General features: G+C 45.9%; 1 protein-coding gene across 20 annotated transcripts in view; it reads right to left on the reverse strand.

Annotated features, from left to right (window-relative positions):
- RREB1 (ras responsive element binding protein 1) overlaps positions 1 to 26,750 on the reverse strand; it is a 175,780-nt gene that overhangs the window by 98,999 nt on the left and 50,031 nt on the right. The window contains exon 1 of one of the 20 annotated variants that reach the window (XM_084794875.1): positions 15,187 to 15,257. The exons of the other annotated variants lie outside the window; for them this stretch is intronic. The gene's annotated coding sequence lies outside the window, so the exon portion shown is untranslated. Of the gene's footprint in view, positions 1 to 15,186; positions 15,258 to 26,750 lie in introns of those variants that run through there. 20 annotated transcript variants of the gene reach the window in all.

Here is a 26,750-nt window from a genome sequence, read left to right on the forward strand (position 1 = left end):
TTGATAAATCTTACTATAAAAACCTAAAGAAACTCAATTTCCAGAACAATTTTTTAAAACAGTGTCTGTAAACCCAGAACTCTGGAGGCAGAGGCAGGTGGATCTCTTTAAATTCAAGGCTAACCTGGTCTACAAAGCGAGCCCAGGAAAAACAAAAACAAAAATAAAAACAAAAGAAAAAGAAAAACCTAAACAACAACAACAAAAAACCCCCACAAGTCCATACAGACCTCAGATAGCAATAATTGCTTTTTGACTTCGGGTGACAAGCACTAAGCTTTTATTTGCTGACTCTAACAGAAACAGGACCTAACAGAATCATTTTGAGCAGCTCAATTTTTAGGAGAGAGTCTGGCTATTGTTTTTAAGAAAGCACAAATGGGCACTTGATTAAAGAGAAAGGCACGGGTGTGCTTCATGTTCTTCAGCCTGAAAAACTTAAATGTCCAATGAAAGTAACAGTTTCCTCCTTTTTCTGGGTGTGTTTTCCTTCCCACCAATTAAGAAAGAAGCCGAGGTCTAACTGAAGTATTTGGACAGCAGTTTGGTGTCAGTTAAATACCACACTAACTGGTATTTTCTATCACCTCCAGACTTAGAGCAAATGCCTAATTAACATGGACCAATATGCATCTTAAACGGGAAAGCACTCCCACTCTTTTCTCTCTCTCTCTCTCTCTCTCTCTCTCTCTCTCTCTTTTTTTCCTCTCTCTCTCAAAGCTTTGGGTGTTTAACATCTTTGAGTAAAAGTCCACAAAGGGTGTCTAACAGTCTAACTAAAGAATGCCTCTTTGCCGGGACAGTAAATCAGCTACCATTATCAACCCTCCCGACTGGGCACAAATGAGGGGGGCAAACTAAAAGTGGGGGGGGGGGGAGGGCAGGGCGGCTAAACGGTCCAGCCGGGTGCCCTTCAAAACCAAAAGGAACACTGGCTATGATGATACAGAAAGCTGAAAAAAATACTTGAAAATCCGGCCACAGCACTTTGCACCAGGCAGCCACTGTCAACACTGTGGCTGCAGCTTTGGGCAGAGGGAGGAAGAGGAGGAGTCAGGCCAGGGCCAAGTGACTTCTCCCATCCTCTCCTTCCAGCATTGAAGGAAAGAAAAAAGGGGGAGGTGGGGGGGGGGCAGGGGGGGGGAAGCACAGAGGGGAGGGGGGCCTTCCAGGCCTCACTTTAATACTGCACCTTTCCAAATCATCATAGTGACCACCTGGAGTAACTTAAGCAAGTAACTCCACCGTTGGGCCAGAAAAGCCAGTTTCAATTCTTTAGAAAAACAACAAAACTTTCAGCATTTGGCTTCTTCGTTTTATTTGCCTGTGTAGCCGGCATCCAGACATGGACGTGTGCTCCCTAGTCATGTTAGCACACAAAACCAACAGGCAAGCAACTTCTGGGCCGTAGCCTGGGCAGTGCATATACAATGGCGGTTTACAGCCTTCGGCCCCTCCAACTCCCTACCACCTCCTCCCTGCACCCCAGGGGTGGGGAGGAAGTGTCTAGGATCGCAGAACATTCTCCCGGTTCCTCCCTGCTCCTCCCAGGCCTTTCTGGGAAAGCCTGGGGACAGGACTGCCCCCCTCCTCACAGCCTATAAAGTGAAGAGTCAGTTTGGGGTGCTCAGTGCCTGGCCACTCCCATCCACGGATCCAGGATGATGACCTCAAGGCCAGAGCTCCCTCCATCTTCTGAAGATCATCTCAAAGGATGTAGGGAAGGGAAGAAGGGAAGAAGAGGCCAGGTGTGTGGCATCTTTTGAGCCTCCTCAGCATTTGTATTTAGTTTCTGTTTCACTGCCACCGCACGGACAAGTCTGAGGTGCGTGCCTACTCTTTTAATGAAAGTCTGAGGGCAGCACATATGATTAGTGACAGACTTTTATGAGCCACCTGCGAATACAACAAAAGCATCTGGCTTCAGAACTTAATCCATTTTAAATAAAGATATTTACGCTTTGTTTATAGATCCATTTCTCTAGAGAATTGTTATTTACTTTATGGTCTGTTACACCTGAAAAAAAAATCACTTTCATTTCAAGAAGCTAGGTCTGTTCAGAAAAAAATTATGTATATATTCCCAAGCTGGTGTGTGTGTGTGTGTGTGTGTGTGTGTGTGTGTGTGTGTGTGTGTGTGTGTGTTTTCATAACCCCTTTCTTAAAGAACTTCTCTCTGACAAAGAATGTGCTTACTTCTAATCATTGGGACCCAAAGTAAGCTACTGAGGGGAAGAAATTCCTAGGCAATTATTTAAGACTTCAAAACAAACTGACACTCTAAGGCATCAATCACCATTCATTCCTATCTGTTTTTGAAACTCGAATTACTGACATCTACCAAGGCTGGTGGAGGCACCTTCCAACCCAAACCTCTGCCCAATTGGTAAAATTGCCTCACAATTCTTACACTGTGTGCGGAGGGTTCCCCCTGAGACCTTCATGAGGTCACTGTGTACCCAAAGCAGCCTCTTGTTGGGGCACAGGAGCCTGCCTTACAGCTGGGTTTACCAGGCAAAAGTACACTGTACAGATGGCCACCGGTTCTTCAACCCAGGCCTGGCTGACCCTCTCTGGTCACCTGCCACCTCCTTCACAAGATCAACTTCCACAAATTATCCCTGTCTGTGTTTGACCATTGGCAGACTAGTTAGGGATACTGGCTTTCTGGACCCTGTCCTTTCTCAAGTTCAGTTGATAAGCACTCACTGTCTACTTTTCTTTGCTAAGCTGCCACCTAAAGTTCCGTGAGCAACTTGGAAAGGGCCATAAAGGCTTGAAATGGAGACACAGTAAATGTTTTTGTAGCACATACAGACCCGCCTGAAATGTAAACAGAATGCCTGTGATCTGGCCCAGACTCTTCCAAATGGGAAGTGGTGGAGCGGGACCGGTGGGATGGCCTCCCCACAGATAACAGGGGACATTGCAATGAGATGGTCGTCGCCTCCACCTGGGCCTTACTGTGTCGTCAGTGGTGAGGAGGAGGAGGGGGGAGGGTGTCTCATATTAGAAAGAGGAACACAAGCAGAAGAAGATGAAGAAAAGGTCTCTAAAAGAAGGCCTCCTTCTGTTGCTTCACCTTAAAGCAGATTTGGGGAGGTTGAGATTTTCCCTAGATTTATAGTACTTTTCCTTTTAAGTGAAAAGATAAAACCATCTCTCCTTCCAAAGGTTTGTATGCACTGCTAAGGAAAAATAAAATAAAATAAAATATTGCCTGGGGGCATCGTTTTGTCACCTAACAATATGGTACAAGATGTACAGTCTGCCCATTTTCCGGATGAAAAACAATTGACTAGCCGTAAATAGGGCAGGTGGGTTAGGGTTAAGGGCTCCTAACAAACAAACCCAGTGTTCATGCTAACAGACCATAGTAGCTAATTAAAAGGGCCTTCTGAAGGAATCATACATAGCTAAAGGGGGCAGAGACGTTTGGACGATCTGGCAGATTGAATTCACTCCCCTAACTCAATTCTTTGCTCTAAATGAATGTGATCCAAGGGTTGCACCGGAAACTGCTGGGGAAATGACGCCCTACTGATGTGCCAATGGGAATAAGACACATCCTCTTAACTTGTCAAAGAATGGCCCTCCGCTCCGTCATCACTCTGTAGCCATTCCTAGACCGAGGCAAGGGATCCCATTTACAGTTCAGACCTGACCTAACCGTTCTTTTCCTCACACTAGACCTTAGAGTGATTCACACACACACACACACACACACAGGAACTGTCTCTGGGGCAGGAGCCTCTGGGAAGCTGTTTCAAGAGACTCACTTAATTATCCCTCCAGCAATTTATCTACTAGCCAAGTAAATTTACGCATAAGTACTATTACTTTGCAAGTACATAAAGCTCCGCTACAATTAATGGCAATAAATGCCACGAAAATGCTATTAATGGCTCTTTCTTTCTTTCTTTCTTTCTTTTTTTTGTCATTATAACTCCCAACATATTCTAAAAATATAAAATCTTATTTGGTCTTGAAGGTTTGAGAAGGGTTCTCAGCCTGTCACTGCCTCCTGAATGCTAGGATTAAAAGCACAAGCTACCACTGCTGGCCTGTTTTGGTTTTGAGCATATATATATATGTGCTCAAAATATATATATATTTTAATCTCACAGGCTGCCCTAAGGCTCAGGTCCTTCTTCCTTGAACTCTCTGCTGGGACTACAAGGTGTACCACCACATCCACCATGAACTTTAGTTTTAGTTTAGTTTAGTTTGACATCCAGGGAGATGATTCCACAAAAAGCACGCATGAAAATGAAACTCATTACTTTAGACGCTAAATCAAAAAGGGAGCGAGCGATCCACAGGGCTGGGGGGCATAGCAGAGCCTATGTTTAAGCAAGTGTGACACCCTAGGTCCAAGCCCTAGCCCTGCAAATATGTGTATACATACACATGCACACATTAATACCACTTAATAAGGAGTCCCTTATATTTTGAAAAGATTATGAAAGACTGCCCACAAATCATGACAGATTAAAGTAAAATATCCCACAGATGCATGGCCACTGGTAAACTGCCACGTCACATCCAGTACTACATAGAAAAGACAAACAAAAAAGAACTTTGGCTCCTAGGTGTGACACCCCCACTTCAAAAGCCCCAAACAAACAGCCTGGCCTGCTCTTTTTTGCTCCCCTAACTAAAAAAGAAAAAGAAAAACATCTTGTGTTTTGTTTTCAGTTTGAAAGCTCAAGCCCAGGGCCTTTGCTACAACTCCATCTTAGAGTCTGGCCCTTTAGAGGGACTTTTTGAACTGTTCAGTTTGTTTTCCAGCTTGTTTAGTATACTAAGATGACCAGTCACAGGATACACAAAACCAAACACTTTCTGTCAGTATTTTCTTACATTAAACAAATTTCTGGTTGTGTTAAAACAAAACAAAACAAAACAAAACAAAAAAACCCCTGCATCCTAGACTGGCTTCATTTAAATGAGAAAAGATTTTTCCTCCCCTTAATGAGAACCCAGAAAGTGGGAAATAATTTAAACATTTGCCTATGACCCAACCCAATTGTTCAGATTATGCCTCATCAAAATAATTTTCAAGACAGGGTATCTCCTGTAGTCCTGGCAGTCCTGGACTCGCTTTGCAGACCAGGCCAGCCTCTAACTTACAGAGATCCTCCTGCCTCTGCCTCTGGAGTGCTGGGATTGAAGGCATGCGCCACCACACCCGGGCTAAAATAAGTGGATTTTCATGCCAACATCCATTGTCTATAACGGAAAAGACTTGTCATATATCCTTGAATTTGAAAAGATATAGTATAGCTTAAGGGAATGTTTAAAAATGAATTTCTTATCCATAAACAGTAATACTTTCATATTGTGTTCCTCCAATTAAAAAAAAAAATCCCCTTGAGCTGGAGGTGTGGTTCAGTGGTTAGCGTGCTTGCGTAGCATGCATGAAGCCCTGGGTCCTACCTTCTGTGCACAGCGCACACCCACCTGCAGGGTGCATGACTGCAATTCTGGGAGTCTAAGGTCAGCCTGGCCTACATGAGATCTTCCCCCACTCCTCAACCTCTGCCTCTACCACCAAAACCCACCTAGAAAGACATCATATACAGTAAAGCATCACTAACGGTCTTTTCAGATTTGCAGGAATACTACTTCATTTCCCATTTGTGTTATTCTTTTAATTTTAAAATCTCACGGGATTAAAGAGATGGTTCAGTAGTTAAGATCACTTTTTTCTCACAGAGGACCCAGACTCAATTCCCAGCACCAGCACGGTAGCTTACAACAAAGGGTCTGTAACTCCAGTTACGGGGAATCTAACGCCCTCTCTGACCTCTTTGTGTACTGGGCATGTATGTGGTGCAGCCATATGCAAGCAAAACACTCATATACATAGAATAAGGGTAAATAAATCTTTAAAACTTGTTTTTAAATCTCATAGGAAAAAATAATTCTTAGGTCCTTAGGATTATTTTTTCTAACTTTTGTTGTTGTTTTTGGTTTTGAGACAGGGTTTCTCTGTAGTCCTGGCTGTCCTGGAATCGATCTGTAGACCAGGCTAGCCTTGAACTCAAGAGATTCACCAGCCTCTCCTGACTCTGGAGTGCTGGGATTAAAGGCATGCACCACCATTCCCGGTTCTTTGTATCTCTTAAATGCCTCATTATTTACTATGAATATACAAACATCTTCACAATCATAGTATAATTTTAATTAACCAGCTGGTAGCAGATTTCTCTTCTTTTCTTTTTATTTATTTATTTATTTATTTATTTGGTCTTCAGAAACAGCATTTCTCTGTGTAGCCTTGGCTGTTCTGGATTCATTTTGTAGACCAGGCTGGCCTTGAACTCAGCGATCCACCTGCCTCCGAGTCCTGGGATTAAAGCGTGGTCCACCATGCCCTGCTCGCAGCCGAGTATTAATATAAACTCCTTGCTAACACCATAACATGAGCAACTGGGGCCCCAGCACATTGAGTGTTTGCAAAAGCCGATGGAGGCAGAAGCTGGGTCTCCTGGGTAGGCAGGGCACGTTGACGTCTAAGGAAACGGAATGTGTAAGAACAACGGTCCACGCCTGGACACCTCGCCGGGCCTCACTTTCCTCACCTGCTAGCTAAGGTGTAAGGAGAGTAAGTGAACCGTGCTACATCGTTGTAAACAAAGATTAGAAAAGAGATTAAGCAAACCGGGAGCGTCCTAACTACTCGCCCAAGTTCGGCTGGCCTGACTCCGCCACGTTCCCCACTTACTCCATGTGACAAGCAGAGGCGTGGATGTTAGACTTAAATGGGCATCCAAGAGCTCCACCAACGAGCGCCTCCCCGGCTGCACTAATCTGTGGGGTGATCCTGCCCCCCAAAAGACGCGTGCCGACCAACCAATACAGCTCAGTTTGCCCACTGTTTATATGCTGTGGGCTACTGGGTATTTATAGTGTTTTATATCATCTCTGTAATCCCACAGCGTAGATCTGGTTACCCTCGGTGTACACGGGTAAAAAAGGATCTGCATTTTATAAACAAAAACAAAGCGAAACCCTGCCTCGTGAAAAGCAAAGGCTGCTTCTGACTGTGCCGTGAGCTACACACCCGAATCCGAATCCCCTGTTCTCCTGTCTACACCTGCCAAGCAGGTAAAGTAACCCTTTCTTACCCCATCCTGTCTTCAGCGACCACTGACGGAGCAGTCGGCGATGTGCCAGTACTTGGTATGCATCAAAAAGCAAAACAAAATACAGGTTTAAAAAAGGACAAAAAGGCCTTGTGGAGTTTACACTCCAAGGTTGAAGAATTCTTTCTGATTTCACTCCTTTTTGGGGGGGGGTGCCTGATACTTACTGGATACTTGATAGACATTAGCTCACTTTCTTCTGCCTTTTAACAATTTGGGGGGGGTGAGGTGGGAGGGGGTGCCGCTAGAATCCAAACAAATACAAAACAATTCAAGAAAATGAACCCAATGGAAGCAATAGGCTATGTCAAGCACAAAGGAGAAAACAATTTTTACTTAATTAACAACTACAGAAGAGCAAGAATTGAGAACACCGTGGGACCCTGGCCTGGGTTTGAATTCCACCTCACGAGCTGGGGCCACATCTCTCCAGGCCCCAGCGTCTCTATGTGTGAGATGGAAGTAACAATGGCCTCGTTAGGTGGATGTAGAGATGAAATGAGCTGACTGGTACAAAGATGGCGATTAGAACCGGTCTCCTCAGGCCTATCTCCCGAATCTCTGAAACGTTAAGTACACACACTTGCCAGCGCTGTTAGGAAGGCAGCAGAGAAAATGCACAGGACTTGATCAACACTCACGACACCTGATTCTTTAAGAAAGAAAGAAAGAAAGAAAGAAAGAAAGAAAGAAAGAAAGCAAGCAAGCAAGCAAGCTGGGAGAAGCCATCCCTGGAGGAGCACTCTGCTCCTAGTACTGGGAGCCAGGAAGAGTTTGCCCAGAGGGAGATCAGATGCAGGTGGTTGTGAAACGACAAACGCAACTGAATCTGAGTCACCCGGGGTGACGTCCAGAGTGTGTGGATTATGTGGGCCCTGGCTCTGGCTCCTGCTGCCTCTCTTTCAGGCACTTCCAGCTTTACCAGAGGGCGGAGGAGCTCAAAGCAGAGTAGTGCAAAGGGATTTACTGCTGCTTTGCAGGTTGCTAGAGGAAGGCCAGTTAGTTGTGAGAGGATCAAAATGATTTGGGGGGTGGGGGGGGGCGGTTATCATCAGGAAAAAGCCATAAATCCAGACTTACTTTATACCCTGCTGAGGGCAGGTGAGGAAGGACTGGGGTCCTTTCCTCCTAGCGGAGAGAGACAGAACCCACAGCCCCATAACCAGGATGGAGAAAGGAAATCAAGTGATAGAAAGGCTCAGGGAACAGGGCAGGCCCACAGAAGCTGGTCGTCCCAACCAACTGGCAGCCCTTTCCACCCTGCATGCGCAGAAAAGCTCTCTTCCTAATACACAAGCTTAGCTGACAACATTATAAACGCAAACCACCTGAAAGAGCTGCCCAGACTGAAGGGAAATGAAGCCCAAGCCTTCCAGGGAGAGGCCTAACCAGAATCCAGCTGCCTGCTTGCTACCTGGCCGCACCTTCCTTACGCCTCTTAAAGTTGGCTCACCTGTATCGGCAGCTATGGAGCCAGAGAACGTGACTCAGCTTTTCACCAAGACTTCCTTGTGTGTGCACCAGTGCAGTGGCTCAGGGCAATTAACATCCTAATACTCAGCTTAGTGCATCCTGTACCAGATGCCCTGGGACGTGTTCTCTGCCCTGGGTCATGGCGGCCACCAAAGCACCGACGCTCAGACCACGTACTCTCCCTCTTAAGGATGTTGTCAAGGCCCCAGTAGGACAAACTGTCACTACTCTGCTCAAATCCCAGGGTTCCTATGACCAGAGATAAAAACGTCAACCTCTGCCCTACCTGATCTGGGCTCTAGGTAACCCATCAACCCTGTCATCTTCTAGTGCCTCGTCTTCAACAGCAAATTATACCCTGGACTCCCAAAACCAACCTGCCCTCTCTTGCAGGGACCTCAGCTCCCGCTTGGGCTTTTCCTGGAAGTGCAGACCCAGCCCAGCGAGCCTCTCTGAACCCTGGCCTTCCCATGGGAACTTGGCTCGGGGACCATAAGCGCTGTAGATTCCTTTCACAACATAAATTCCCTGGAGGCAAAAAACCACCATGTTTTACTTGCCCAAACCAAAACCAAATGCCCTAAACACTCCAGCTGCTCAATTAAGGCTATTTCAACTGAAGGTGAAGGCAATCAAATGCATGCAATGCTCTCATCAAGCAATCGTCAAGACACGTGAACCGAGTTAAGTAGCAAGGCACTCTGGGTGGGTACCAAGATGTAGAGAGCATCCACAGCAAAAAGGACAAAATGGCTACGGGTGTAAGTAATTCATCACAAGAGTACACACATAGCATCCTAGCATCTGAGAGACTCTTGAGTGTCACACTCAGGATGGAAGCAAGAAAAAACACCAGAAAAGGGAAGGGGGGAAAAAAGATTATCCCTAACAATAAGAAAATGGGCCATAGCGCCGGGCGTGGTGGTGCACACGTTTAATCCCAGCACTCGGGAGGCAGAGGCAGGCGGATCTCTGTGAGTTTGAGGCCAGCCTGGTCAACAAAGTGAGTCCAGGACAGCCAGGGCTACACAGAGAAGTCCTGTCTTGAAAAACAAACAAACAAAAAACAGAAATAGAAGCATCTGCAGCGGGCATGGTGACACATGCCTTTAATCCCAGCACTCGGGAGGCAGAGGAAGGTGAATCTCTGTGAGTTCAAGGCTAGCTTGGTCTACAAAGAGAGTATAGGACAGGCAAGGCTAGACAAGAGAACCCCTGTCTGGAAAAACTGGTGGTGGGGGAGAAGAGGGCGGGGAGAAAGAAATGCATGCATCTTCAGACCTCAGTTTCCTTCCTTTAAAAGGAAGACAAAAGGGGCCGGAGTGACAGCTCGGCAGTTAAGAGCTGAATGCTCTTATGCAGTCATGTGGCAGCTTAAAAAGGTTTCTAACTCTAACTCCAGAAGATCCAATACTTTCTTCTGACCTTCATGTGCACCGGGCATGCGAACACCACACAAACATACATGAAGGCAAAGAAATCATACACATAAAAATAAACCTAAAATCAATATTTCTATTAAATGAAAAGGAGAAAGAAGGAGCTACATCCTACCAGATAATGATGAACCTTACACATGGGTCACCAATGGTGGCACCTCTGTCCTGCCACCTCACCCCACTGGTCACATATACGAAAGGAACCCTTGAACTGCACTTTCAGAGGCTTCCCCCAAATCCATGCTTCAGCTTAGGAGAACAACTAAGTGATAAAAGGTTGACAGCAACATGGAAAATCATGAAGCATATCGATCAGTTTTGAGTGATAAAAATGAGTAGTAGCTTGAAGGTCTGCCTACCATCTGACCCACCAGATTCACAGGAGCCTATATACATTTTTCCCCCCCAGCCCTTTCAGTTAGCTCCCTTAGCCTTTGAGTACGGGCTTTGAAATGTATAAGGTCAGGCCTGTTAAAAAAAAAAATTATCTCCTCCCCAGGGACAGAGGGCTCTGAAAACTTCAGAGTCCAAGGGAACACTGTGTCTACAATAATTATTAAACCACTAATTGTCTGTGGAGCCTGCTAACTGACTTCTTTCACACCCACCACACTACCATAAAGCTCTAGGCATGGCCCCCTTCCCTGGCTGCCTCATCTACATGGAGTGAAGGAAGTGGAGTGAGGTCTGGAGCATCTGAGGGGCAGAGCCCTTAGGTGGATGAGGGCAACTGTTGTGTAGAGGAGCAGGAAGCTGGTTATCTGTTTTATGAACAGATTGTTTTCCAAGATTGTGAATTATCTAGCCCACTGTTCACTCATTCATAGAGTGAGCGCAAGTCAATCCTTGAGGATGGACAGACCAGGAGCCACAATGAATAAATGGTCCCTGTCAGACTGCCAGTATCTACCTCCTTTGCTTCTCTTTTGTGGGGGTTGGGGGGGGCAGAGTGGGTGCTGAGAATCACTCCAAGCCTTGCGCATATCAGGCAAAATGCTCTAACTCCCAGCCACAAGCCCAGCACCGTCCTTGCAACATTTGGGGAGGGGGAAAATCTGTGTCCTTTTAAAGACTTCTGCTCTCTACTGAACTTAAACATGTGCCAATTATCAGGCTACAATAAAGGAAGTTTAAACAGTATTTAATTGAGTTCTATTTGCTGCAAATAAAATTTCTCACCTTTCAATGATCTTTCCTCCTTTAAAAAAAAAAAACAAAAACCTTTGTAGTGCTAGGGCTCACACCTCAGCGCTCTCCTAACTCAGTTATCACTTAACAGCATTTGGAAAGGCAGTCCACAACAAAAGAAAGAAATTATTCTATTAAGGAGGGTACCAAGCATAGGGTGGTGGTAGCTCACGCCTTTAATCCTAGCACTCAGGAGGCAGAGGCAGGTGGATCTCTGTGAGTTCGAGGCCAGCCTGGTCTACAAAGAGAGTTCCAGAACAGCCAGGGCTATTACACAGAAAAGCCCTATCTCCAAAAGAAAGAAAAAAGAGGGTACAAGCTGGGCATGGTGGTAGATAGCTGGACCCTCAGGAGACAGAGGCAGGAGGCTTACTGCAAGGTCTGTGCTAGCCTGGCACACAGTGAGCTGAGGTCCAGCCAGGTTACATAAAAGAAGATCCCAAGTTGTGAGTCTGTACTGCACTTTGCTTAACATGGTGCCATCTCTCTTGCTTAAATGTCCTCAATAGCATTGTTCTGAGCACAGGCTGGTCCTACCATGACTTTACTTGAGAGGAACAGAAGCCTACCTTTCTCACATCTCCACTCTACCCAATCCCCACACGCCCTACCCTCCAGGCATCTCTTTCACAAGTGTCTTATTCTGTCCCCAAAACAGCTTCACATTTTCTTCCTGCTTCAGTGTGCACACAGCCCTTTTTAGCTGAGAGGCGCATCTTGTTTTTCCGTCCCCACCTCCTTCTCCACGTGGTAAGTCCTCCATGACAGAGGCCTCACTTCCTCCTTTGCCCAGCCACTTCCCGCTTGCATCTCTGCCACATGGTCTTGCCAGTGGCCTGGTGCTGTGGAAGTTTAAGTCAGAAACCATACACATATCCTGGTCTTCCCAGAGCCTGGTGCCTGGACTAGGTGTCCAGGCAGGGGGACCAACACAGGACATGTATGGGACAATCCACATTGAGTCCAATTTCCTTCTCACTCAACTTCCACTGAAATTACCAAAGTGCCGTGAGCAAAATCACAGATTATAGTAACAGAGCATGCCGGTAGGCCACAGATAATTGAGCCAGTGGCACATAAAACTTAAATTCTGTTGCTTAGTTTAAAACCAGCCCCTCCTTCACAGACCCACCAGACAGAGAAAGCAAAGCTTCGAGGGCTCCAGGGTTTGAGGGCTCCCAGACTCAGGCTCAGTTCTACAGCTTGCCCAGCCTCTCCCCTCCCCCCCCCCCCCCCCCCCCGTAGAGAACAGAACACTATGGTAGCCCCATGTCCCAACACATGGAGAGAGATGAGATATTCTCTGACTATCCTCCAATCCTCCTGTTTAGGAAGCAAAACAGCTCAACAAGGTAGCTCACGCCTCTGATCCCAGCACTTGGAGGTGAAGAATCCCAGGTCAGCCTGCGCTACAAGAATTCAAAATGAAAGCACAGGAAAACCCACAAGGAAACTGAGGCAACCTCGGCTGACTAGGCAAATCTGAAAACAAAGCTTTAGCTCAGTTCTGTTGTCCCTATGTCACACCACAGACCACTGAACTCCCCGAGGATCACCGAAATACCAGTCTGGACCAAATTCCCTTCCAGTGTGAAAGAAAGTAACAAGTGATTATGGACCTGGATGAGGTGGGCATCCCTTTGGTCCCACGCCTTTAATCCCAGCACTTGGGAGGAAGAGGCGGGTGGATCTCTGAATTCAAGGCCAGCCTGGTCTCTCCATAAGAGGTAGTTCCAGGAAAGCATGGGCTCCACAGAAAATGCCTGTCTCAAAAAACCAAAACCAAAACACAAGTGATGATGACAAACGTGACGGGCTGTTTTGATGGCTCTCCAGAAACCCAAAGCAAAAGTGGCTTCATACAAGTCTTGGAAATAGAACTCTGGAACTGTGGATGTTAACATGGGTGTCCACGGGAGACCTTCAGGGGAGCACCCCACCAGCTGGCAGACACTAGACCAAGCCCTCCTACCTCCTATTATATGAAATACCGCCTATTCTCTGAGGTCACCTTTCCCAGAGTGACGATGAAAACTTGCTTGACTGTGGGTTTCGTTCACTCTACCTCTCCCCCCCAAGTCTTTCCCGCATTTATGGGCCCCTAGGCTTTGTTTTAGTGTCTCCTACAACCCCTTTCTAGCAGCACCCTAGAAGGCAGCCGCTTCGCTTACTATCTGTGCAATCTCTCCTTCCTTCTGACCATCACGGCAGTGACGGATGGTCTAACCAAATCTAGCAGGTGTGGTGGTAGGTCTCACTCCCTACTCTAGGCAGAATGAGCCGGAAACAGCTCGTGGGTGAGATGTTTCCAGAAGTCAGAAACCCTATCACAACACACTTGTTCTTCTTCATCGGTCTTTTTTGTTTGTTTGTTTTTTGAGACAGGGTTTCCTCAGTGTAGCCTTGGCTGTCCTGGACTCGCTTTGTAGACCAGGCTGGCCTTGAACTCACATAGATCTGCTTGCCTCTGCCTCCCCTCTCTGCCTCTGCTGAGATTACAGGAGTGCACCACCACACCTGGCCATCAGTCCCTCTGATATGCACCATTTCCATATGAAGACAAACTTCAAAGAATATTTATTTGGTGAGCCAGGGATACCTTTATGGGAGGCAGCTTGGCAGAGTGGTAGGCCAGGCCCTGGAGTCCACGTCAGGGTCTGAATCTACTACTCCAGGGCTCAGGTTCCTTCTGTGAATCATGGGGATAACAACTGGACCTACAGCATTGGGTCGAAGAAGTGTAAAGCATGATCGAAATGACACAAGGGAAAGATTTGGAACAATGGTAGCCAGTATGCTCTCAGTACATATTAGCCTGGCTGCTGCCCCTACTGTCATGCCTAGAGTTCTTTTAAACAACAGACTAATACCACCACGTAGTTTAGGTTGTTGCGGCAGAGTGGGAATTACATGGAATAAGTAGGGTACAAGAGAGGAGAAATGGGACTTTCTTCACTTATGCTGTGTCGAGGTTGGAGCAGAGGCAGGTGCACCTGGCCAGTGATGTTTTTCATTCCTGGTGGCTTGGAACTTGAACGCTGTTTGCTGACCTTCTCCAGGGGTGCTCTAGACAGATTCATTTAACCACACAGTAGTTAGTTCCTCCTGTTTAAGACTTGATCTTTAAACCGGGTGTGGTGGTGCACGCCTTTAATGCCAGCACTGGGGAGGCAGAGACAGGCAGATCTCTGTGAGTTCGAGGCCAGTCTGGTCTACAAAGTTGAGTCCAGGACAGCCAGGGCTACACAGGGAAACTTTGTCTCGGGGGGGGGGGGGGGGGGAGTAAATAAATATAAATCAAAGACTAGATTTCTAGTTGGTGATGTACAAATGTTATCCTATAGCTCTGCAATAGAAACAAAGAATCATGGGGTACAGACCAGCCTGAGTTATATATAGAGCAGTTGTCCCCCCCCACCACATACACACACATAACCTCAAAAAAAAAAAAGACTGGTTTTCCTGTACTCAATCTTCCACAGTGAAGCCAGAAACACGACCGCCACTATCAAGACTTCCTGAGCCTGCGCAAACAAGTTCCTCCTGAACAACAACCAAGAGACTCTTAGCCCTTTAAAATTACGTTTTACTTATTTACTGTGTATGTGTTTATGGGTAGATGCCTGTCTGTGCACAGGCCACGGTTTATGTGTGAAGGCCTGAGGACAACCTGCAGGAGCCAGTCTCCTCATCCAGCACGTTGCTCCCAGCAAGCAAAGTCAGGCCACTATGCTCCTCGGCTTCACCTTCTTCACCCACTGGGCCACCTCCCCCTTGCTCCCCCACAGATTTGAATATAACCTGACCAGCGCTAACCATTGCCTTCTCAGCATGCATACATCACTCCCTCCTCCTCTTCTTGGATATAAAATGGTATGGTCACGTGATCACTGCAGAGCAGTGACAGTCGCCATGCACACTGCTACATTACTCACCCACAGCTGCGCCAAGAGCCACTTCAAAGAAGAAAAAAGTAGGTACCAGTTGTCTGGTTTTTGGGTCTCTCTGTGTAGCCTTGCCTGTCCTAGACTTAGTCTGTAGCCCAGGCTGGCCTGGAACTCAGCAAGCCGCCTGCCTCTGCCTCCCAGGTGCTGGGATTAAAGGCGTGAGCCACCACACCCAGCTCTGTTCGAGTTACTTATTAATCCTTTTCATCACCTTAATTTACTCCTGCAAAGAAAATCACTTAAGTTAAAACGAACTGAAGGCATCTCAAAACTCAGCTTTATATAGCAGGCTTACTTAGGACTTATTTTGAAGCTCTGTAAATATTTCCTTGCCAATTTTCATCAAAAATGATAATGAACTGGCATGGCTTTAGAGAATAAAATTTCTGCCAGGTGTGACGGCACACACACTTTAATTCTTGTACTCTGGAGGCAGAGGCAAGAAAATCTGAGTTTAAGATCACAGTGAGACTCTGTCCCCAGGAAAAATTAAAAAAAAAAAAAAAAAAAAAGATTTGCCAAAATTACACAAAGCCAGAGAAAACTGTACTTAATTCTCAATGTTTGAAACAAACTGTGGAGCATATGCTAAGGTGTGCTTTGTTCGAATCAACACTGAAGCCAGGCCTCCTGCACCAATGAACCACAGTAACACATGTATTTCAAATGAGCGTTTTAAAATAAATTCTAAAATAAATCTGCTTTTGACTCACTGGAAACAGGGGCTAGAGGTGTGGCTTAGTGGCAGAAGGCTGGCCTGGTGGTGTTAACACACACACACTTATAATGCACTTTTATATCACTTTCTTGGGGGGGGAATATAAGTCTTTTTGTTGCATGTAATTTTTTAAGGCAAGGTATCACTATGTAGTCCAGGCCGTCCTTGAAGTTAGAGATCTGCCTGCCTCTGCATTCTGGAGTCCTTGGCTTAAAGGCGTGTACCACCACATCTGCCAGGCTAGCAAGGAGCACAGTACCACGTAGGTGATTTTGGGTTTAACAAAAGGACAGAGTCACCCTCAGGCTACATCACGAGGAACTTCTGAATAAAGCTTTCTGGAATTCTTAAGCATTCACCTCCTTACCTCATCAGTCTCAAGAGCTTTTCCACAAACATCTTCCATTTTATCCTTAGGCAACAGATAGCCCAAGGGGTAGGGAAAGAGGACAGGACACACCTAAGGTGTGCTAGCGTCCCCAAGTCTGTTAAAGGACACCAAAATACATGGATGGCTATGGGTGGACTGTCCGAAAGTGGGTTCACATGTTCATCACCAAAACTTGATCCCAAATGAACTACTGACACCAACTGCAGATATTCATGACAAAAGACTTTACAGCCAGTTTAGATGCCCAAATCCACACATACCCTAAGGTCATAGTGGGGGAAAGGCAAATTTCCCTGCCTCTTTTAAAAACTGAAATAGTCCCTGTGCTGGCTGTGACATTGTGCTTACCTAGCCTATAATCCTAGCTAGGACTTGAGGGATGGAAGATCAAGAGTTCAAGGTCACCTCCCCTGCTACCTAACTGCAAGGCTAGCCTGAGCTGCATAACACCTTGTTTCAGAATAAACAGTTTAGGAGATGCTTGGCAGGGAAGGAAAAGGAAATTAAAATTGGACTTAAAATAATAAATCTTGACATTTAAAGTGGGAAATTTTAGGTTTTTAAGGTACTATGTAAGAAGTTAAGAGTGGGCCTTTAGGCCAGGCATGGTGGCGCACGCCTTTAATCCCAGCACTTGGGAGGCAGAGGCAAGTGGGTCAATGTGAGTTCGAGGCCAGCCTGGTCTACAAAGTGAGTCCAGGACAGCCAAGGCTACACAGAAAGACCTGTCTCGAAAAAACAAAAAAAAGACTGGGCCTTTCCCCCACTATCACTGTCAGTATTTTGTGGTAGTAGGAGACTGAATTCAAGCTCCTTAAAAAAAAGAAAAGAAAGAAAAAGAAAAAGAAAAAGAAAAAAAGTGGGCAGGGGAGGGTCTTTGGCCAACATCCTCTATTCAGTTCTTTATCCAATACAGGCCTGAAAAAAAGTATGATTTCAGTTGTAACAGGATTTATGGACCAGTGATGTAAAAATATATAGGATCTCAAGTTAGGAATGGAGCTGCCTTAGGGGTGTGGGGGTGGGAGGATGGTCTGGTTCTATCACTCGAGATTGATAACAGAGCTGGGCAAGCGGGGTGTGTGTGTGTGCTTGCATGTGTGTGTGTGCGCGTGCTTAATCCCACTGCTCAAGAGGCAGAGACCTGAGTCTGAGGACAGGCTGGTATCTACAAACCTTGTTCCAGTATGGCCAGGGCTGCACAGAGAATCCCTGTCCTGAAAACCCAAAAGACTGGTGATGGTGAAAAGACCGGTGACGGTGAAAAAGAAGCATCTCTGGGGCTTTGTGTGCTCATGTGGGGCTTTAATGAATGTTGGACCAGCTTCAGAAGACAGGCACTGTCCAAATCTCAGCTCAGGCAAGCCTTCCCAGTGAGGCCATCTTACAGGTGGGCCCAACTTAGGCACCAGGGGTAGCTAAGTAGGCTGATTAAGACAGACACCCCCTCCCCCAGGAAGCAGGAGTCCTCTCTAAGAGGCAGTCACACTCTCTGCTCAGCAACAGAACCCCATGGAACTTTCTGGGAGTCAGATTGCTGCACTTCCCTCTGTGGCAAGAGCACAGGGAACACACCTCTGTGCCAGCCTCCAGTGTGTACCAACTCAGCGGAAAAAACACTCTGCCTGGTTCCAAAAGGAGTTCTGTGAGCTAGGGAGAAAAGTTAACATGCTGGAAACCTGAAGACCGCCTCAGGGGTGGGGGGTGGGGGGTGCATCTGCCATCAGCAAGTGCACAGAGAGAGACAGACAGACAGACAGACAGACAGCCCATCCACAGGGGCAAGTTTCTCCTCCCTTGCAGAATTCCGAGGTTAAATTTTTGTCTTTGGCACCAGGGGGATTCTAATGGAGAAGCCCAGGATACACACAGCAGGCACACAAGTTTACTGTCAAATAAAATATTGACAACGATCTACGACAGTTAGGGCATCAAGTGACCACGGCGGGCCTTCGTGCCATGAAAGGAACTGTGATCTGAGCAATCCTGAGAATCCTAGCTTGGTTTTCACCTGAAGCTTCTTCCCATGAGCGCTTTGCTCATAAACTGAACAGAGTCTCACTGGAATGAATGAATGAAGATGCAGCAGCTCTTAAGACTTTTGTGTCAAGGGGCTGGTGAGATGGCTCAATAGGTGAAGGTGCTTGCCACCAAGCCTAACAACCTGGGTTCAATCCTAGGTATCACCATCTCTGTTTCAAGAGACAATTGATTCCCAAGTTGTCCTCGGACCATCATACATGCACGGTGGCATGAAGGCTCACATTCACCACAGCACGCTTTTGACCCTAGCAGATCTGTGAGTTCAAGGCCAGCCCAGCCTACAAAGCCAGCCCAGGACAGCCACACACAGAGAAACCCTGTCTCAACAAAGGAAAGCGACAACAACAATAATAGTTTATGTGTTCATCTCATCTGAATGCTATTCAAAAGCTCAGACCACAGACAACAAATTGTCCCTGTTCCCTTTAGGATTGTGAAATTAAGGAGGGGAGATAAAGAAGAAAGCCACTCAATTGCTCCTACTAAGAACCTAACAAACAGCAGGGAGTGGTGGCACGGCATGGATCTGCTTCTGTGATGTGAAGCCTAACTTAGCTCTTGAACTTGGCTCAATGAAACTTGATTTTCATAATTTAGACACAAACTTAGTGGCCGAGCACCTGTCCAGCATCTTCTAATTAGTGCATAATATCCAATTCAGAAGTGTAAACTGAGCATCCTTTAAATTATACTTGGTATCCAGGTGTGGTCCCCATGTCTGAAATTCCAGCACTCAGAATTAATAGAACTTTAAACTCAGGACCAGCCTGAAATCCTGCTTTGTGCCTCCCACCAAAAAAAAAAGAAAAAAGAAAAAAGGAAGGGGAAAAAAAAAAAAAGAACTATGCAGTACTATGTGTGTATGTATCAGGGTAAGGCTATAACTCAGAGGCAGAAGTACTTGCCTAGAGTGTGCACTGCCCTAAACTCAATACCCAGCACTGCATACAGAGGTAAATTATTTTGGATTCCAAACTTCAAGTGCTTAGCCAAATACACAGATTTAATTAACCACTCCATGGGAGCCACTTTGAGATGTTCACAGAACATGTCCATAAAATCATTCTCCAAACAATTAAATGCCCTACAGTAAAAGAGAAAATGGCTTATCAAAAAATTTACTTTCGGGACTGGAGAGATGGCTCAGCCATAAAGAGAGCTGGCTCTTCCAGAGGACCCAGGTTCAATTCCCAGCACCCCATGGTGGATCACAACTGTCTGTTCCAGGGGATCTGATACCCTCACACAAGTATGCAAACAGGCAAAACATGCAAAGAAAATAAGAATAAATCTTTTTTTTCCTTAATTTTTTTACCCTCTGAACCCAGCATTCCTAGGCAGAAGGTGCACTTTTAGTCTTCAGTAATTACTTACCTGCTACCTATAGGTCAAACTGAGATCTAGCAGTTGCAGTTGGCTGTTCTATTTTAACTTCCTTCCTTCCTTCCTACCTTTCTTCCTCCCTCCTGCTCCGTCCCCACCTCTTTTTCTTTCCCAAGACAGGGTTTCTCTGTGTAGCCTTGGCTGCTCTGTACTTGCTTTGCAGATCTGCCTGCCTCTGCCTCCCTAAGTGCTGGGATTACAGGCATGCACTACCATGCCTGGCTCTTACTTCCTTTCTGATGTAGAAAGTAAAATTTTTATTTTTTGAGACAGGGTCTCCCTATGCAGCCCTGACTATGCTTGAATTTTCTGTGTATACCAGGCTGGCCTCGAACTCTCGACATAAAATAGCCTTGAACTCCTCATCTTTCTGCTTCTACCTCCCAGTTCCTAGGATTATGAGGATAAGTAAGCTACCATGCCTGAGGTTTCCTTTTAGTCAAGCCTTCAGACTTCAGGCTCATAAAGAATACTGTGAGTTTTTGTTTTTGTAAAGCTTGGCTCTTTGGTGGTGTGGTGTGTGTGTGTGTGTGTGTGTGTGTGTGTGTGTGTATTTAGTAAGGAAACCCATGTGAGTCGTTTTATATTGTGGTTTGTTTTTTCTTGAAACAGGGTGTCATGTGCTCCAGGCTTGCCACAAACTAGCTACACAGCTTAGCTGAGGATGACCTTGAACTTCTGATCCTCCTGTCTCCACTTTCTGAGTTCTGAGTGTGCAACACAGAGCTCCCTGGATGCTAGCTGGGCACGTGCTCTATAAAGAACCCTCACGCTGCTATTTTGAAAAAAACCCACTCCAATGGCCCAGCATCTGTTTCTAAACAAAGTGGATTATCTTTTTATGAAGGTTAAGACTGAGATGATTTTTGGGTATTCAGAAGCATTTTGTCCCATAGCAGTTTCAGTCAACATAAAGGAGAGTCCCCTGAAACAATGACAGGTCGTCATTACTAGGCCCTATCACTACCAAGCACCTGTGTGCGTGTACACACACACACACACACACACACACACACACACACACACACACACACACACGAGGAATGAGGGAAGATCCATATCCTGTATGTTTCTGGTTTAGTGTTTTAAGCCCAAGGAATAATAGGCGGGGGGTGTTGAATTACACACACACCAACACTCTTATTAACTCATACCACTAATGAAGCAAAACTCTAACTAGGCAGAGAAAATGGGCCCACTCCACTCACTGGAGCTCTGAAATGATTTGGTCTTTGATCTGGGTGCCCATCTCTCCTATTTAATGTAAACTTCAAACCAGGAGCCATGAAAACTGGTTATAATTAGTAAAGGCCCCAGTGTGACAGCTTTTAAAGCTACCGTGCATTCAAAGTCTTTTCTTTCTTCTTTCTGTCTTCCTTCTTCCTTCCTTTCTTTCTTTCCTTCCTTCCTTCTTCTTTCCTGAGCCAACTTATATTTCAGGATTTTGGAAATCCAAGTCTTTTCCACCAATGTGCACCTAGAACCAAACCTTGGTGTGGGGGCTATGGAGAAACTGTGTGCGTCTGTTTCCTTCGCTGAATTTGCAGCGCTATTTAGGCCTCGGTTCCAAATTACATGTGGCTCTTCTCCAAAAACATTTGGTTTTTCTATCAGAACGCAGCACTTGCTAAGGCATGGGCACCAACTAAGCAACCATCAGGCTAGATGCTAGGGGTGGAAAAAAAATGGTCCTGAAGTGGGAAAACAGCGAGAGAGGAGGGGCTGTTCTCTAAGGAGGCCCCAATATGCCCCAGAAGACAGGGTTTGGAAGGAAAAATAAGAACTCTAGCTGGAGAAGTGCTGGGGAACACAGCAGGAAGAACAGCCCTGTGCGAAAGCAGAGAGAAATTACTGAGAAGGGCAGTGGTGAAGGCACGCCCCCCTCCCCCCCCAGCGAGGGCTGAGGCTAGCTAAGACATGCATGTGGAAGCGGCTGATGGAGGCCCTTGGGAAGAAGACACTTGGATTTCTCCCTGTAGACACAAGGAGCCAAGGGCTGCTTTTAAGCATGCACACACAAAAATACGCACCACTCTGAGGAGAGTGCAGCATAAACGGCAGAAGGGAGGAACTGGTGACAGGAAATTAACTTAAGAGGCATTTGCAACACCATGAGGGGTTCTGCCCAATGTGGGGCCAGACACGGAAGACAGTGAGGTACTTTGGCCTGGCTGCCTGGGGACACTGTATTCTTCAGATCCCTTTCTAGAAGGAAGGGAGATGGCTTTAATTTTTACAAGGACCTGCAGGGCGAGGTGCCCGAAGGTGCCAGCTCCATCAAAGCTGTAAAAGGAAAGAGCTGGGAGGTGCCCCGTTCATAGGTGAGAGAAGAGGGCAGGAAAACACCTGGGTGCCGGAGGCAACAGGACTCATTTCCCAGGCAAGGCACTGCTGAAAAGCGTTTGTCTGCTAAGCTGTGGCGCTGAGTGCCCTTGGCACAGCTGGTCCACTGGTCCAGAGGCACACAACACAACCGGGAGCCCAGAGCATCAGTCCTTCCTGTTCAGGAACACTGGCTCCTTCACTCTCAACTCCAGGCCTTGCCTCCTGCCTGTGTGAGAAGCACAGGGTACAGGCAGGGAAAGGTTAAGGTTCAAAGCAAGTGATATTTGTGTCTCTCTTCTGACACTTCAAGACATTTCCATCTTGAGTCCTGAGAACATACAATCACCGGCTCTCTGCCTCCTTCCCTGGGCCCTCTCCTTATCTCCCTATCCTGTCCTGCCATGGGATAACCCAACCCTCCCTCAGGAGGAGACATCAGGACCAAAGATCCTGCTGAGAAAAACTGGCCTGGAAAAAAAAAAGATATGTAAGAGTTTTACAAAATTTGAGAAACAAAATCAAGAGAGACTATGAGTGCCCAAACGCATCAAGCAAGTAGGGGCTAGTTCAAACACTTAAAAAAAAAAAAAAAAAAGAGGTATTCACCACATAACTTACAAAATGAGGGAGATCTGACAGAAGTGCAGCTGAAGAAGCGATAGGAAAGCTAAGCACCTACAGGAGCAGCTTCCTGTCAGTGACTCAGTTGTTTTAGAAGCAGGTGAATTCTGGGACTTATTTACCAAAAGGGGTTTCAAACACATTTAACACTACCCTCAAATAGTCTGTGAAACTCTGAACCTGCCAACCGAGCTCCCTCACAGGCATATAATAAAGAGCTTACTGCGAAGGGCAGTAAGCCCTTTAGGGAATTTTGCATCTTCAAACAGAATGTGTGGGATACGGTGTGCACATCCAGTCTATTTGGACACAACTACTGCACACACCCCCCCCTTTTTCCTTGGTGATACTAGGAATCAAACTGGGGGGCTTTGAGCATGCTCAGTAGAGAACAGCTGTACCGTGCACTCAACTACTGGCAAAAAGACTTTTTCTACCTCGGGTGTGTCCTGAACATCTTGAGGCTGAATAATCAAGTGTCCATTGCATAGGGGTGGAGGGAGGCTGACCTGTGCATTCCAAGAGGCATGTTAGCATCTCGGTCTCTGGTCCTTAAAGGCTGACAAGCATTCCTTTGAAGAGTTAAGTCCTAAGGTTGGTACTTGCCTTTCTCTTAAAGCCCATCCCTAAGTGAACCCCACTAAGAAGAATCTTCTGGTTGTGTCTGCTCCCCACAGACACACTTTGTCCCCCTACTGAGAGAAACGTGTAGGTAAGTTCAGCCAAAAGTAAAGGAACTGTACAGCATTCTGGAAAGGGAATCTGAAGTGGATACCCACAAAACTTCCTGAACTCAAAATACACCACTTCCTTCCATATATAGATTTTGACTTTCTGGAACATTAATTTTATCCTTTCAACAATGCCATGAGGTTGAAAAGACGTATATAATCACACCAGTATTGGTGTTGGGGGGAGGAGGGTTGTGTTTGTTTGTTGTTTTAATTCCCTTATGCGTTCAAACTGAAGCAGAGAACTACTTCCAAAAGAGTCTGGCCTTATTTTTTTTTTTTTTTTTGTTCTGTTTTGGTTTTTTTTGAGACAGGGTTTCTCTGTGTTATCTTGGCTGTCCTCGAACTCATAGTGATGCACCTGCCTCTTCTTCCCAAGTGCTGGGATTAAAGGTGTGTGCCACCACGCCCAGCTTTTGTTGTTGTTGTTGTTTGTTTCGTTTTTGGATGGCCTTATTTTAAAACCCCACCATACAGAGAGAAATCCACAGTGTATATTAAATGCTAATTCCTTTGTGGCTAGGCCAGGCTGTTTCTAGCCAGCAGCTGTCCCACTTAGGAGCCCAAGATCAGGATGGACCTGGCTGTCAATCTGTGCTGTTCTGAGTATAAACTTAGAATTTTTGCTAAATGTCTTCACAAAAGGAGGCTGACAGTCCAAAAAGCTGCACTCTAATAGGGGATGGGGTGGGAGAGGAAATGTAAAAGTAAATTCAACTACCAGCCCATCAACCGCTTCTGTAACAATCCTTCCCCAGTCTTGGAAAAGGGGGTAAAAGGATGAAATACCAAGCAAGCTCAGGGGAAAAACAAATAGAGCATTTAAAAGCTTTATCTAATTACCCCCACTGAGACTTTTTCTCTTCAGTCTGGCTGTCTGACAAAACCAGTGGGGGTTTTCATTCTCTTTCTCCACCCTGTGAGCTCCACCGCCCTCACAGAGCCTCCCTCAGGTGAATCGCAGCAGTAGCAGCCAGTCCCCAGGCTCCGGCCTTTACGGAGGTTTTCAAATTCTCCCAGCATTAGTTGCTAGAATCACACAGAACAAACAGTCTCCGCCCTCTCCCACTGCTCTGTCTGAAGCAGCTATTCACAGTCACCTTTACTGACGGGCTGCAACCTGCAAGCCCATCAAGGCCAGGATGCAGGATCACAGCTCCCTGTTCCCTCCTGCCTAACCACCCCCCCCCCTCCCCGGCCCAGCTGTTAACAAGCAGGGTAAAATGAAATCTCCAGGCAAGCTCAGCTGCCCTTCAGACCATGTTGGGCACCCAAGGGACGTGACAAGAGAGACCTTGAGAGAAAAGCGGGACGGATGACACAGCCCAACAAGTCTAACTGCTAACTAGGAAGAGCTCCTCCCCGTCTTCCTCATTCTTCTACCTCGGCAGTAAAGAAAACACCAGCAGTCGGGTTCCCTTTCCTTGGTCGGCCTACCATGTGGGAGTGGGGGAAATTAAAAGTAAGTGATGCATTTCAGAAAGCACATCTTATGCCTCCCTCTGGGTTCAGCAGCTGGTACACCTTTTACCTCTGATCTATCCCCCAACTCCTGGGCATGGAAATCACTCTTTGACACACACCCCCTGCATGCATTTGAAAGAGGGACTTGTTTCTACTCAAGAATCACAATCTAAATATAAAAACTGGAGAGAGAGAGAGAGAGAGAGAGAGGGAGGGAGGGAGGGAGGGAGAGAGAGGGAGAGGAGAGAGAGAGAGAGAGAGAGAGAGAGAGAGAGAGAGAGAGAGAGAGAGAGAGGGAGGGAGCGCCTGTCTATCAGTCTCTTAATTATATTTGAGTATAAAAAATATGACTCAACGAGGCCCATTTGATAGGTCAGGAAAACACACATAACCTTGAGGCAGGGAAGCTTCTGGCTTTGCAGCAGGCCTGCCACTCAACAGAAGTGATAGTTTCCAGCCACCAGTTCAACCCAACTTGTACCTTTCGTCTCCATTAAAAACTTCAAGAATCTTGAAGCACCTTAAGGCAAAGCACAGACCACAATACGTTTTTTGCCTCCTAACATCTGTCCAGTCCTTCCAAATACGTAGGGTTATCTACGAGCTGGATTGAATAAACAGAGCCAGGGAAGTAAGGTACCATGGGCCAGAAACAGCCACAACCACATACATCTCATCTAGGAGGAAAGAGAGCTATATTGTCCTCTCATCAGGAGAGTGACTATATTGTAGTTACTATTGATATTGTATTGCACTTCTATCTTTCAAATGCAAATATGGCTAATAAGATACAAAGGTAAAACATCATTTTGTGGATTATGTAGAGTTTCCAAAACAAACATTAAAAAGTCTGTTATTAATGCAAAAGCAGGTGAAGTTAGGCACGCATAACAACGGGGAAGTTCAATCTCTTAATAGACAAGAAAGTCATCCCAGACAAGCTGCCATTTGACACCACAGCACAGAGGCAAGAGGATACTGAACTTCAATTAAAGACATTTACAAAAGAAAGGTTATTTGAATATAATAACAGAAAACAAGAACCAACTTTTAACATCCTACCTTCCTGGGTCAAAGAACATGGAGGATTCAGAAATTAATTAAACCTAGTAAATAATGTAAAACAGGGAAGGGCTCCCTTTCAAAAACCGCTTCAGTTAATTTTAGCATCCTTCTGTTTAGCTGCTTAGCAACCCTTATCCTATGACCTTCTAAGCACCACCTACTTTTCAGAAGGATAATGAATAGAAACATCAAAAGGACCCACTTCTAACTGCTTCTAGAGAGCCTGTTTTGCCAATTTTTTTGTAAAAGTTTATATTAACTATGCCATGCAAAACCCTAAGAGGATAGAATTTTTCAACTTCATTAACCAGGAAATTTACTTAGCTGAAAGCTGTTAAGTGATGTTAGCAAGTGAGCACACAATAGCAAGAAAGGCTTCTACACTGACCTAGGAAGTGAACCAATACAGCAGTTCAAAACAGAAAAGTAAAACAGCAGAAGTTTGCTAACAGCTGCTAGTTAATGCCTGACTTAAGGCAGACAACCAGTAAACAGCTGCTGATCAGATGAGGATAAATACACTTAGGCATCATTTTCCTCCTTCCTACCTGTACAGGATACAAATAAGCTCCCTCAGATGGTTCCGCCTGAAGACATCTAAAATAAAGGCCCCCTTCCATCAAAAGGTCACTTGTTGGATGATGTAAACGGTTAGGAATGGATGCACCACCTGTACCAGCTGAGTCAGACAACTGCTCCCCATCACGTCCACAGTAAGGGTTATACTGTCTAGAGTTTCTGCTGAGAAATAAATCGGTATTCAGGGTAACACCGAGAATAATATCCCATGTACCCACTGAGTATCAGCAGC

This window comes from Acomys minous (assembly GCF_964271855.1).
Source record: "Acomys minous genome assembly, chromosome: 9".
Lineage (NCBI taxonomy): Eukaryota > Metazoa > Chordata > Mammalia > Rodentia > Muridae > Acomys > Acomys minous.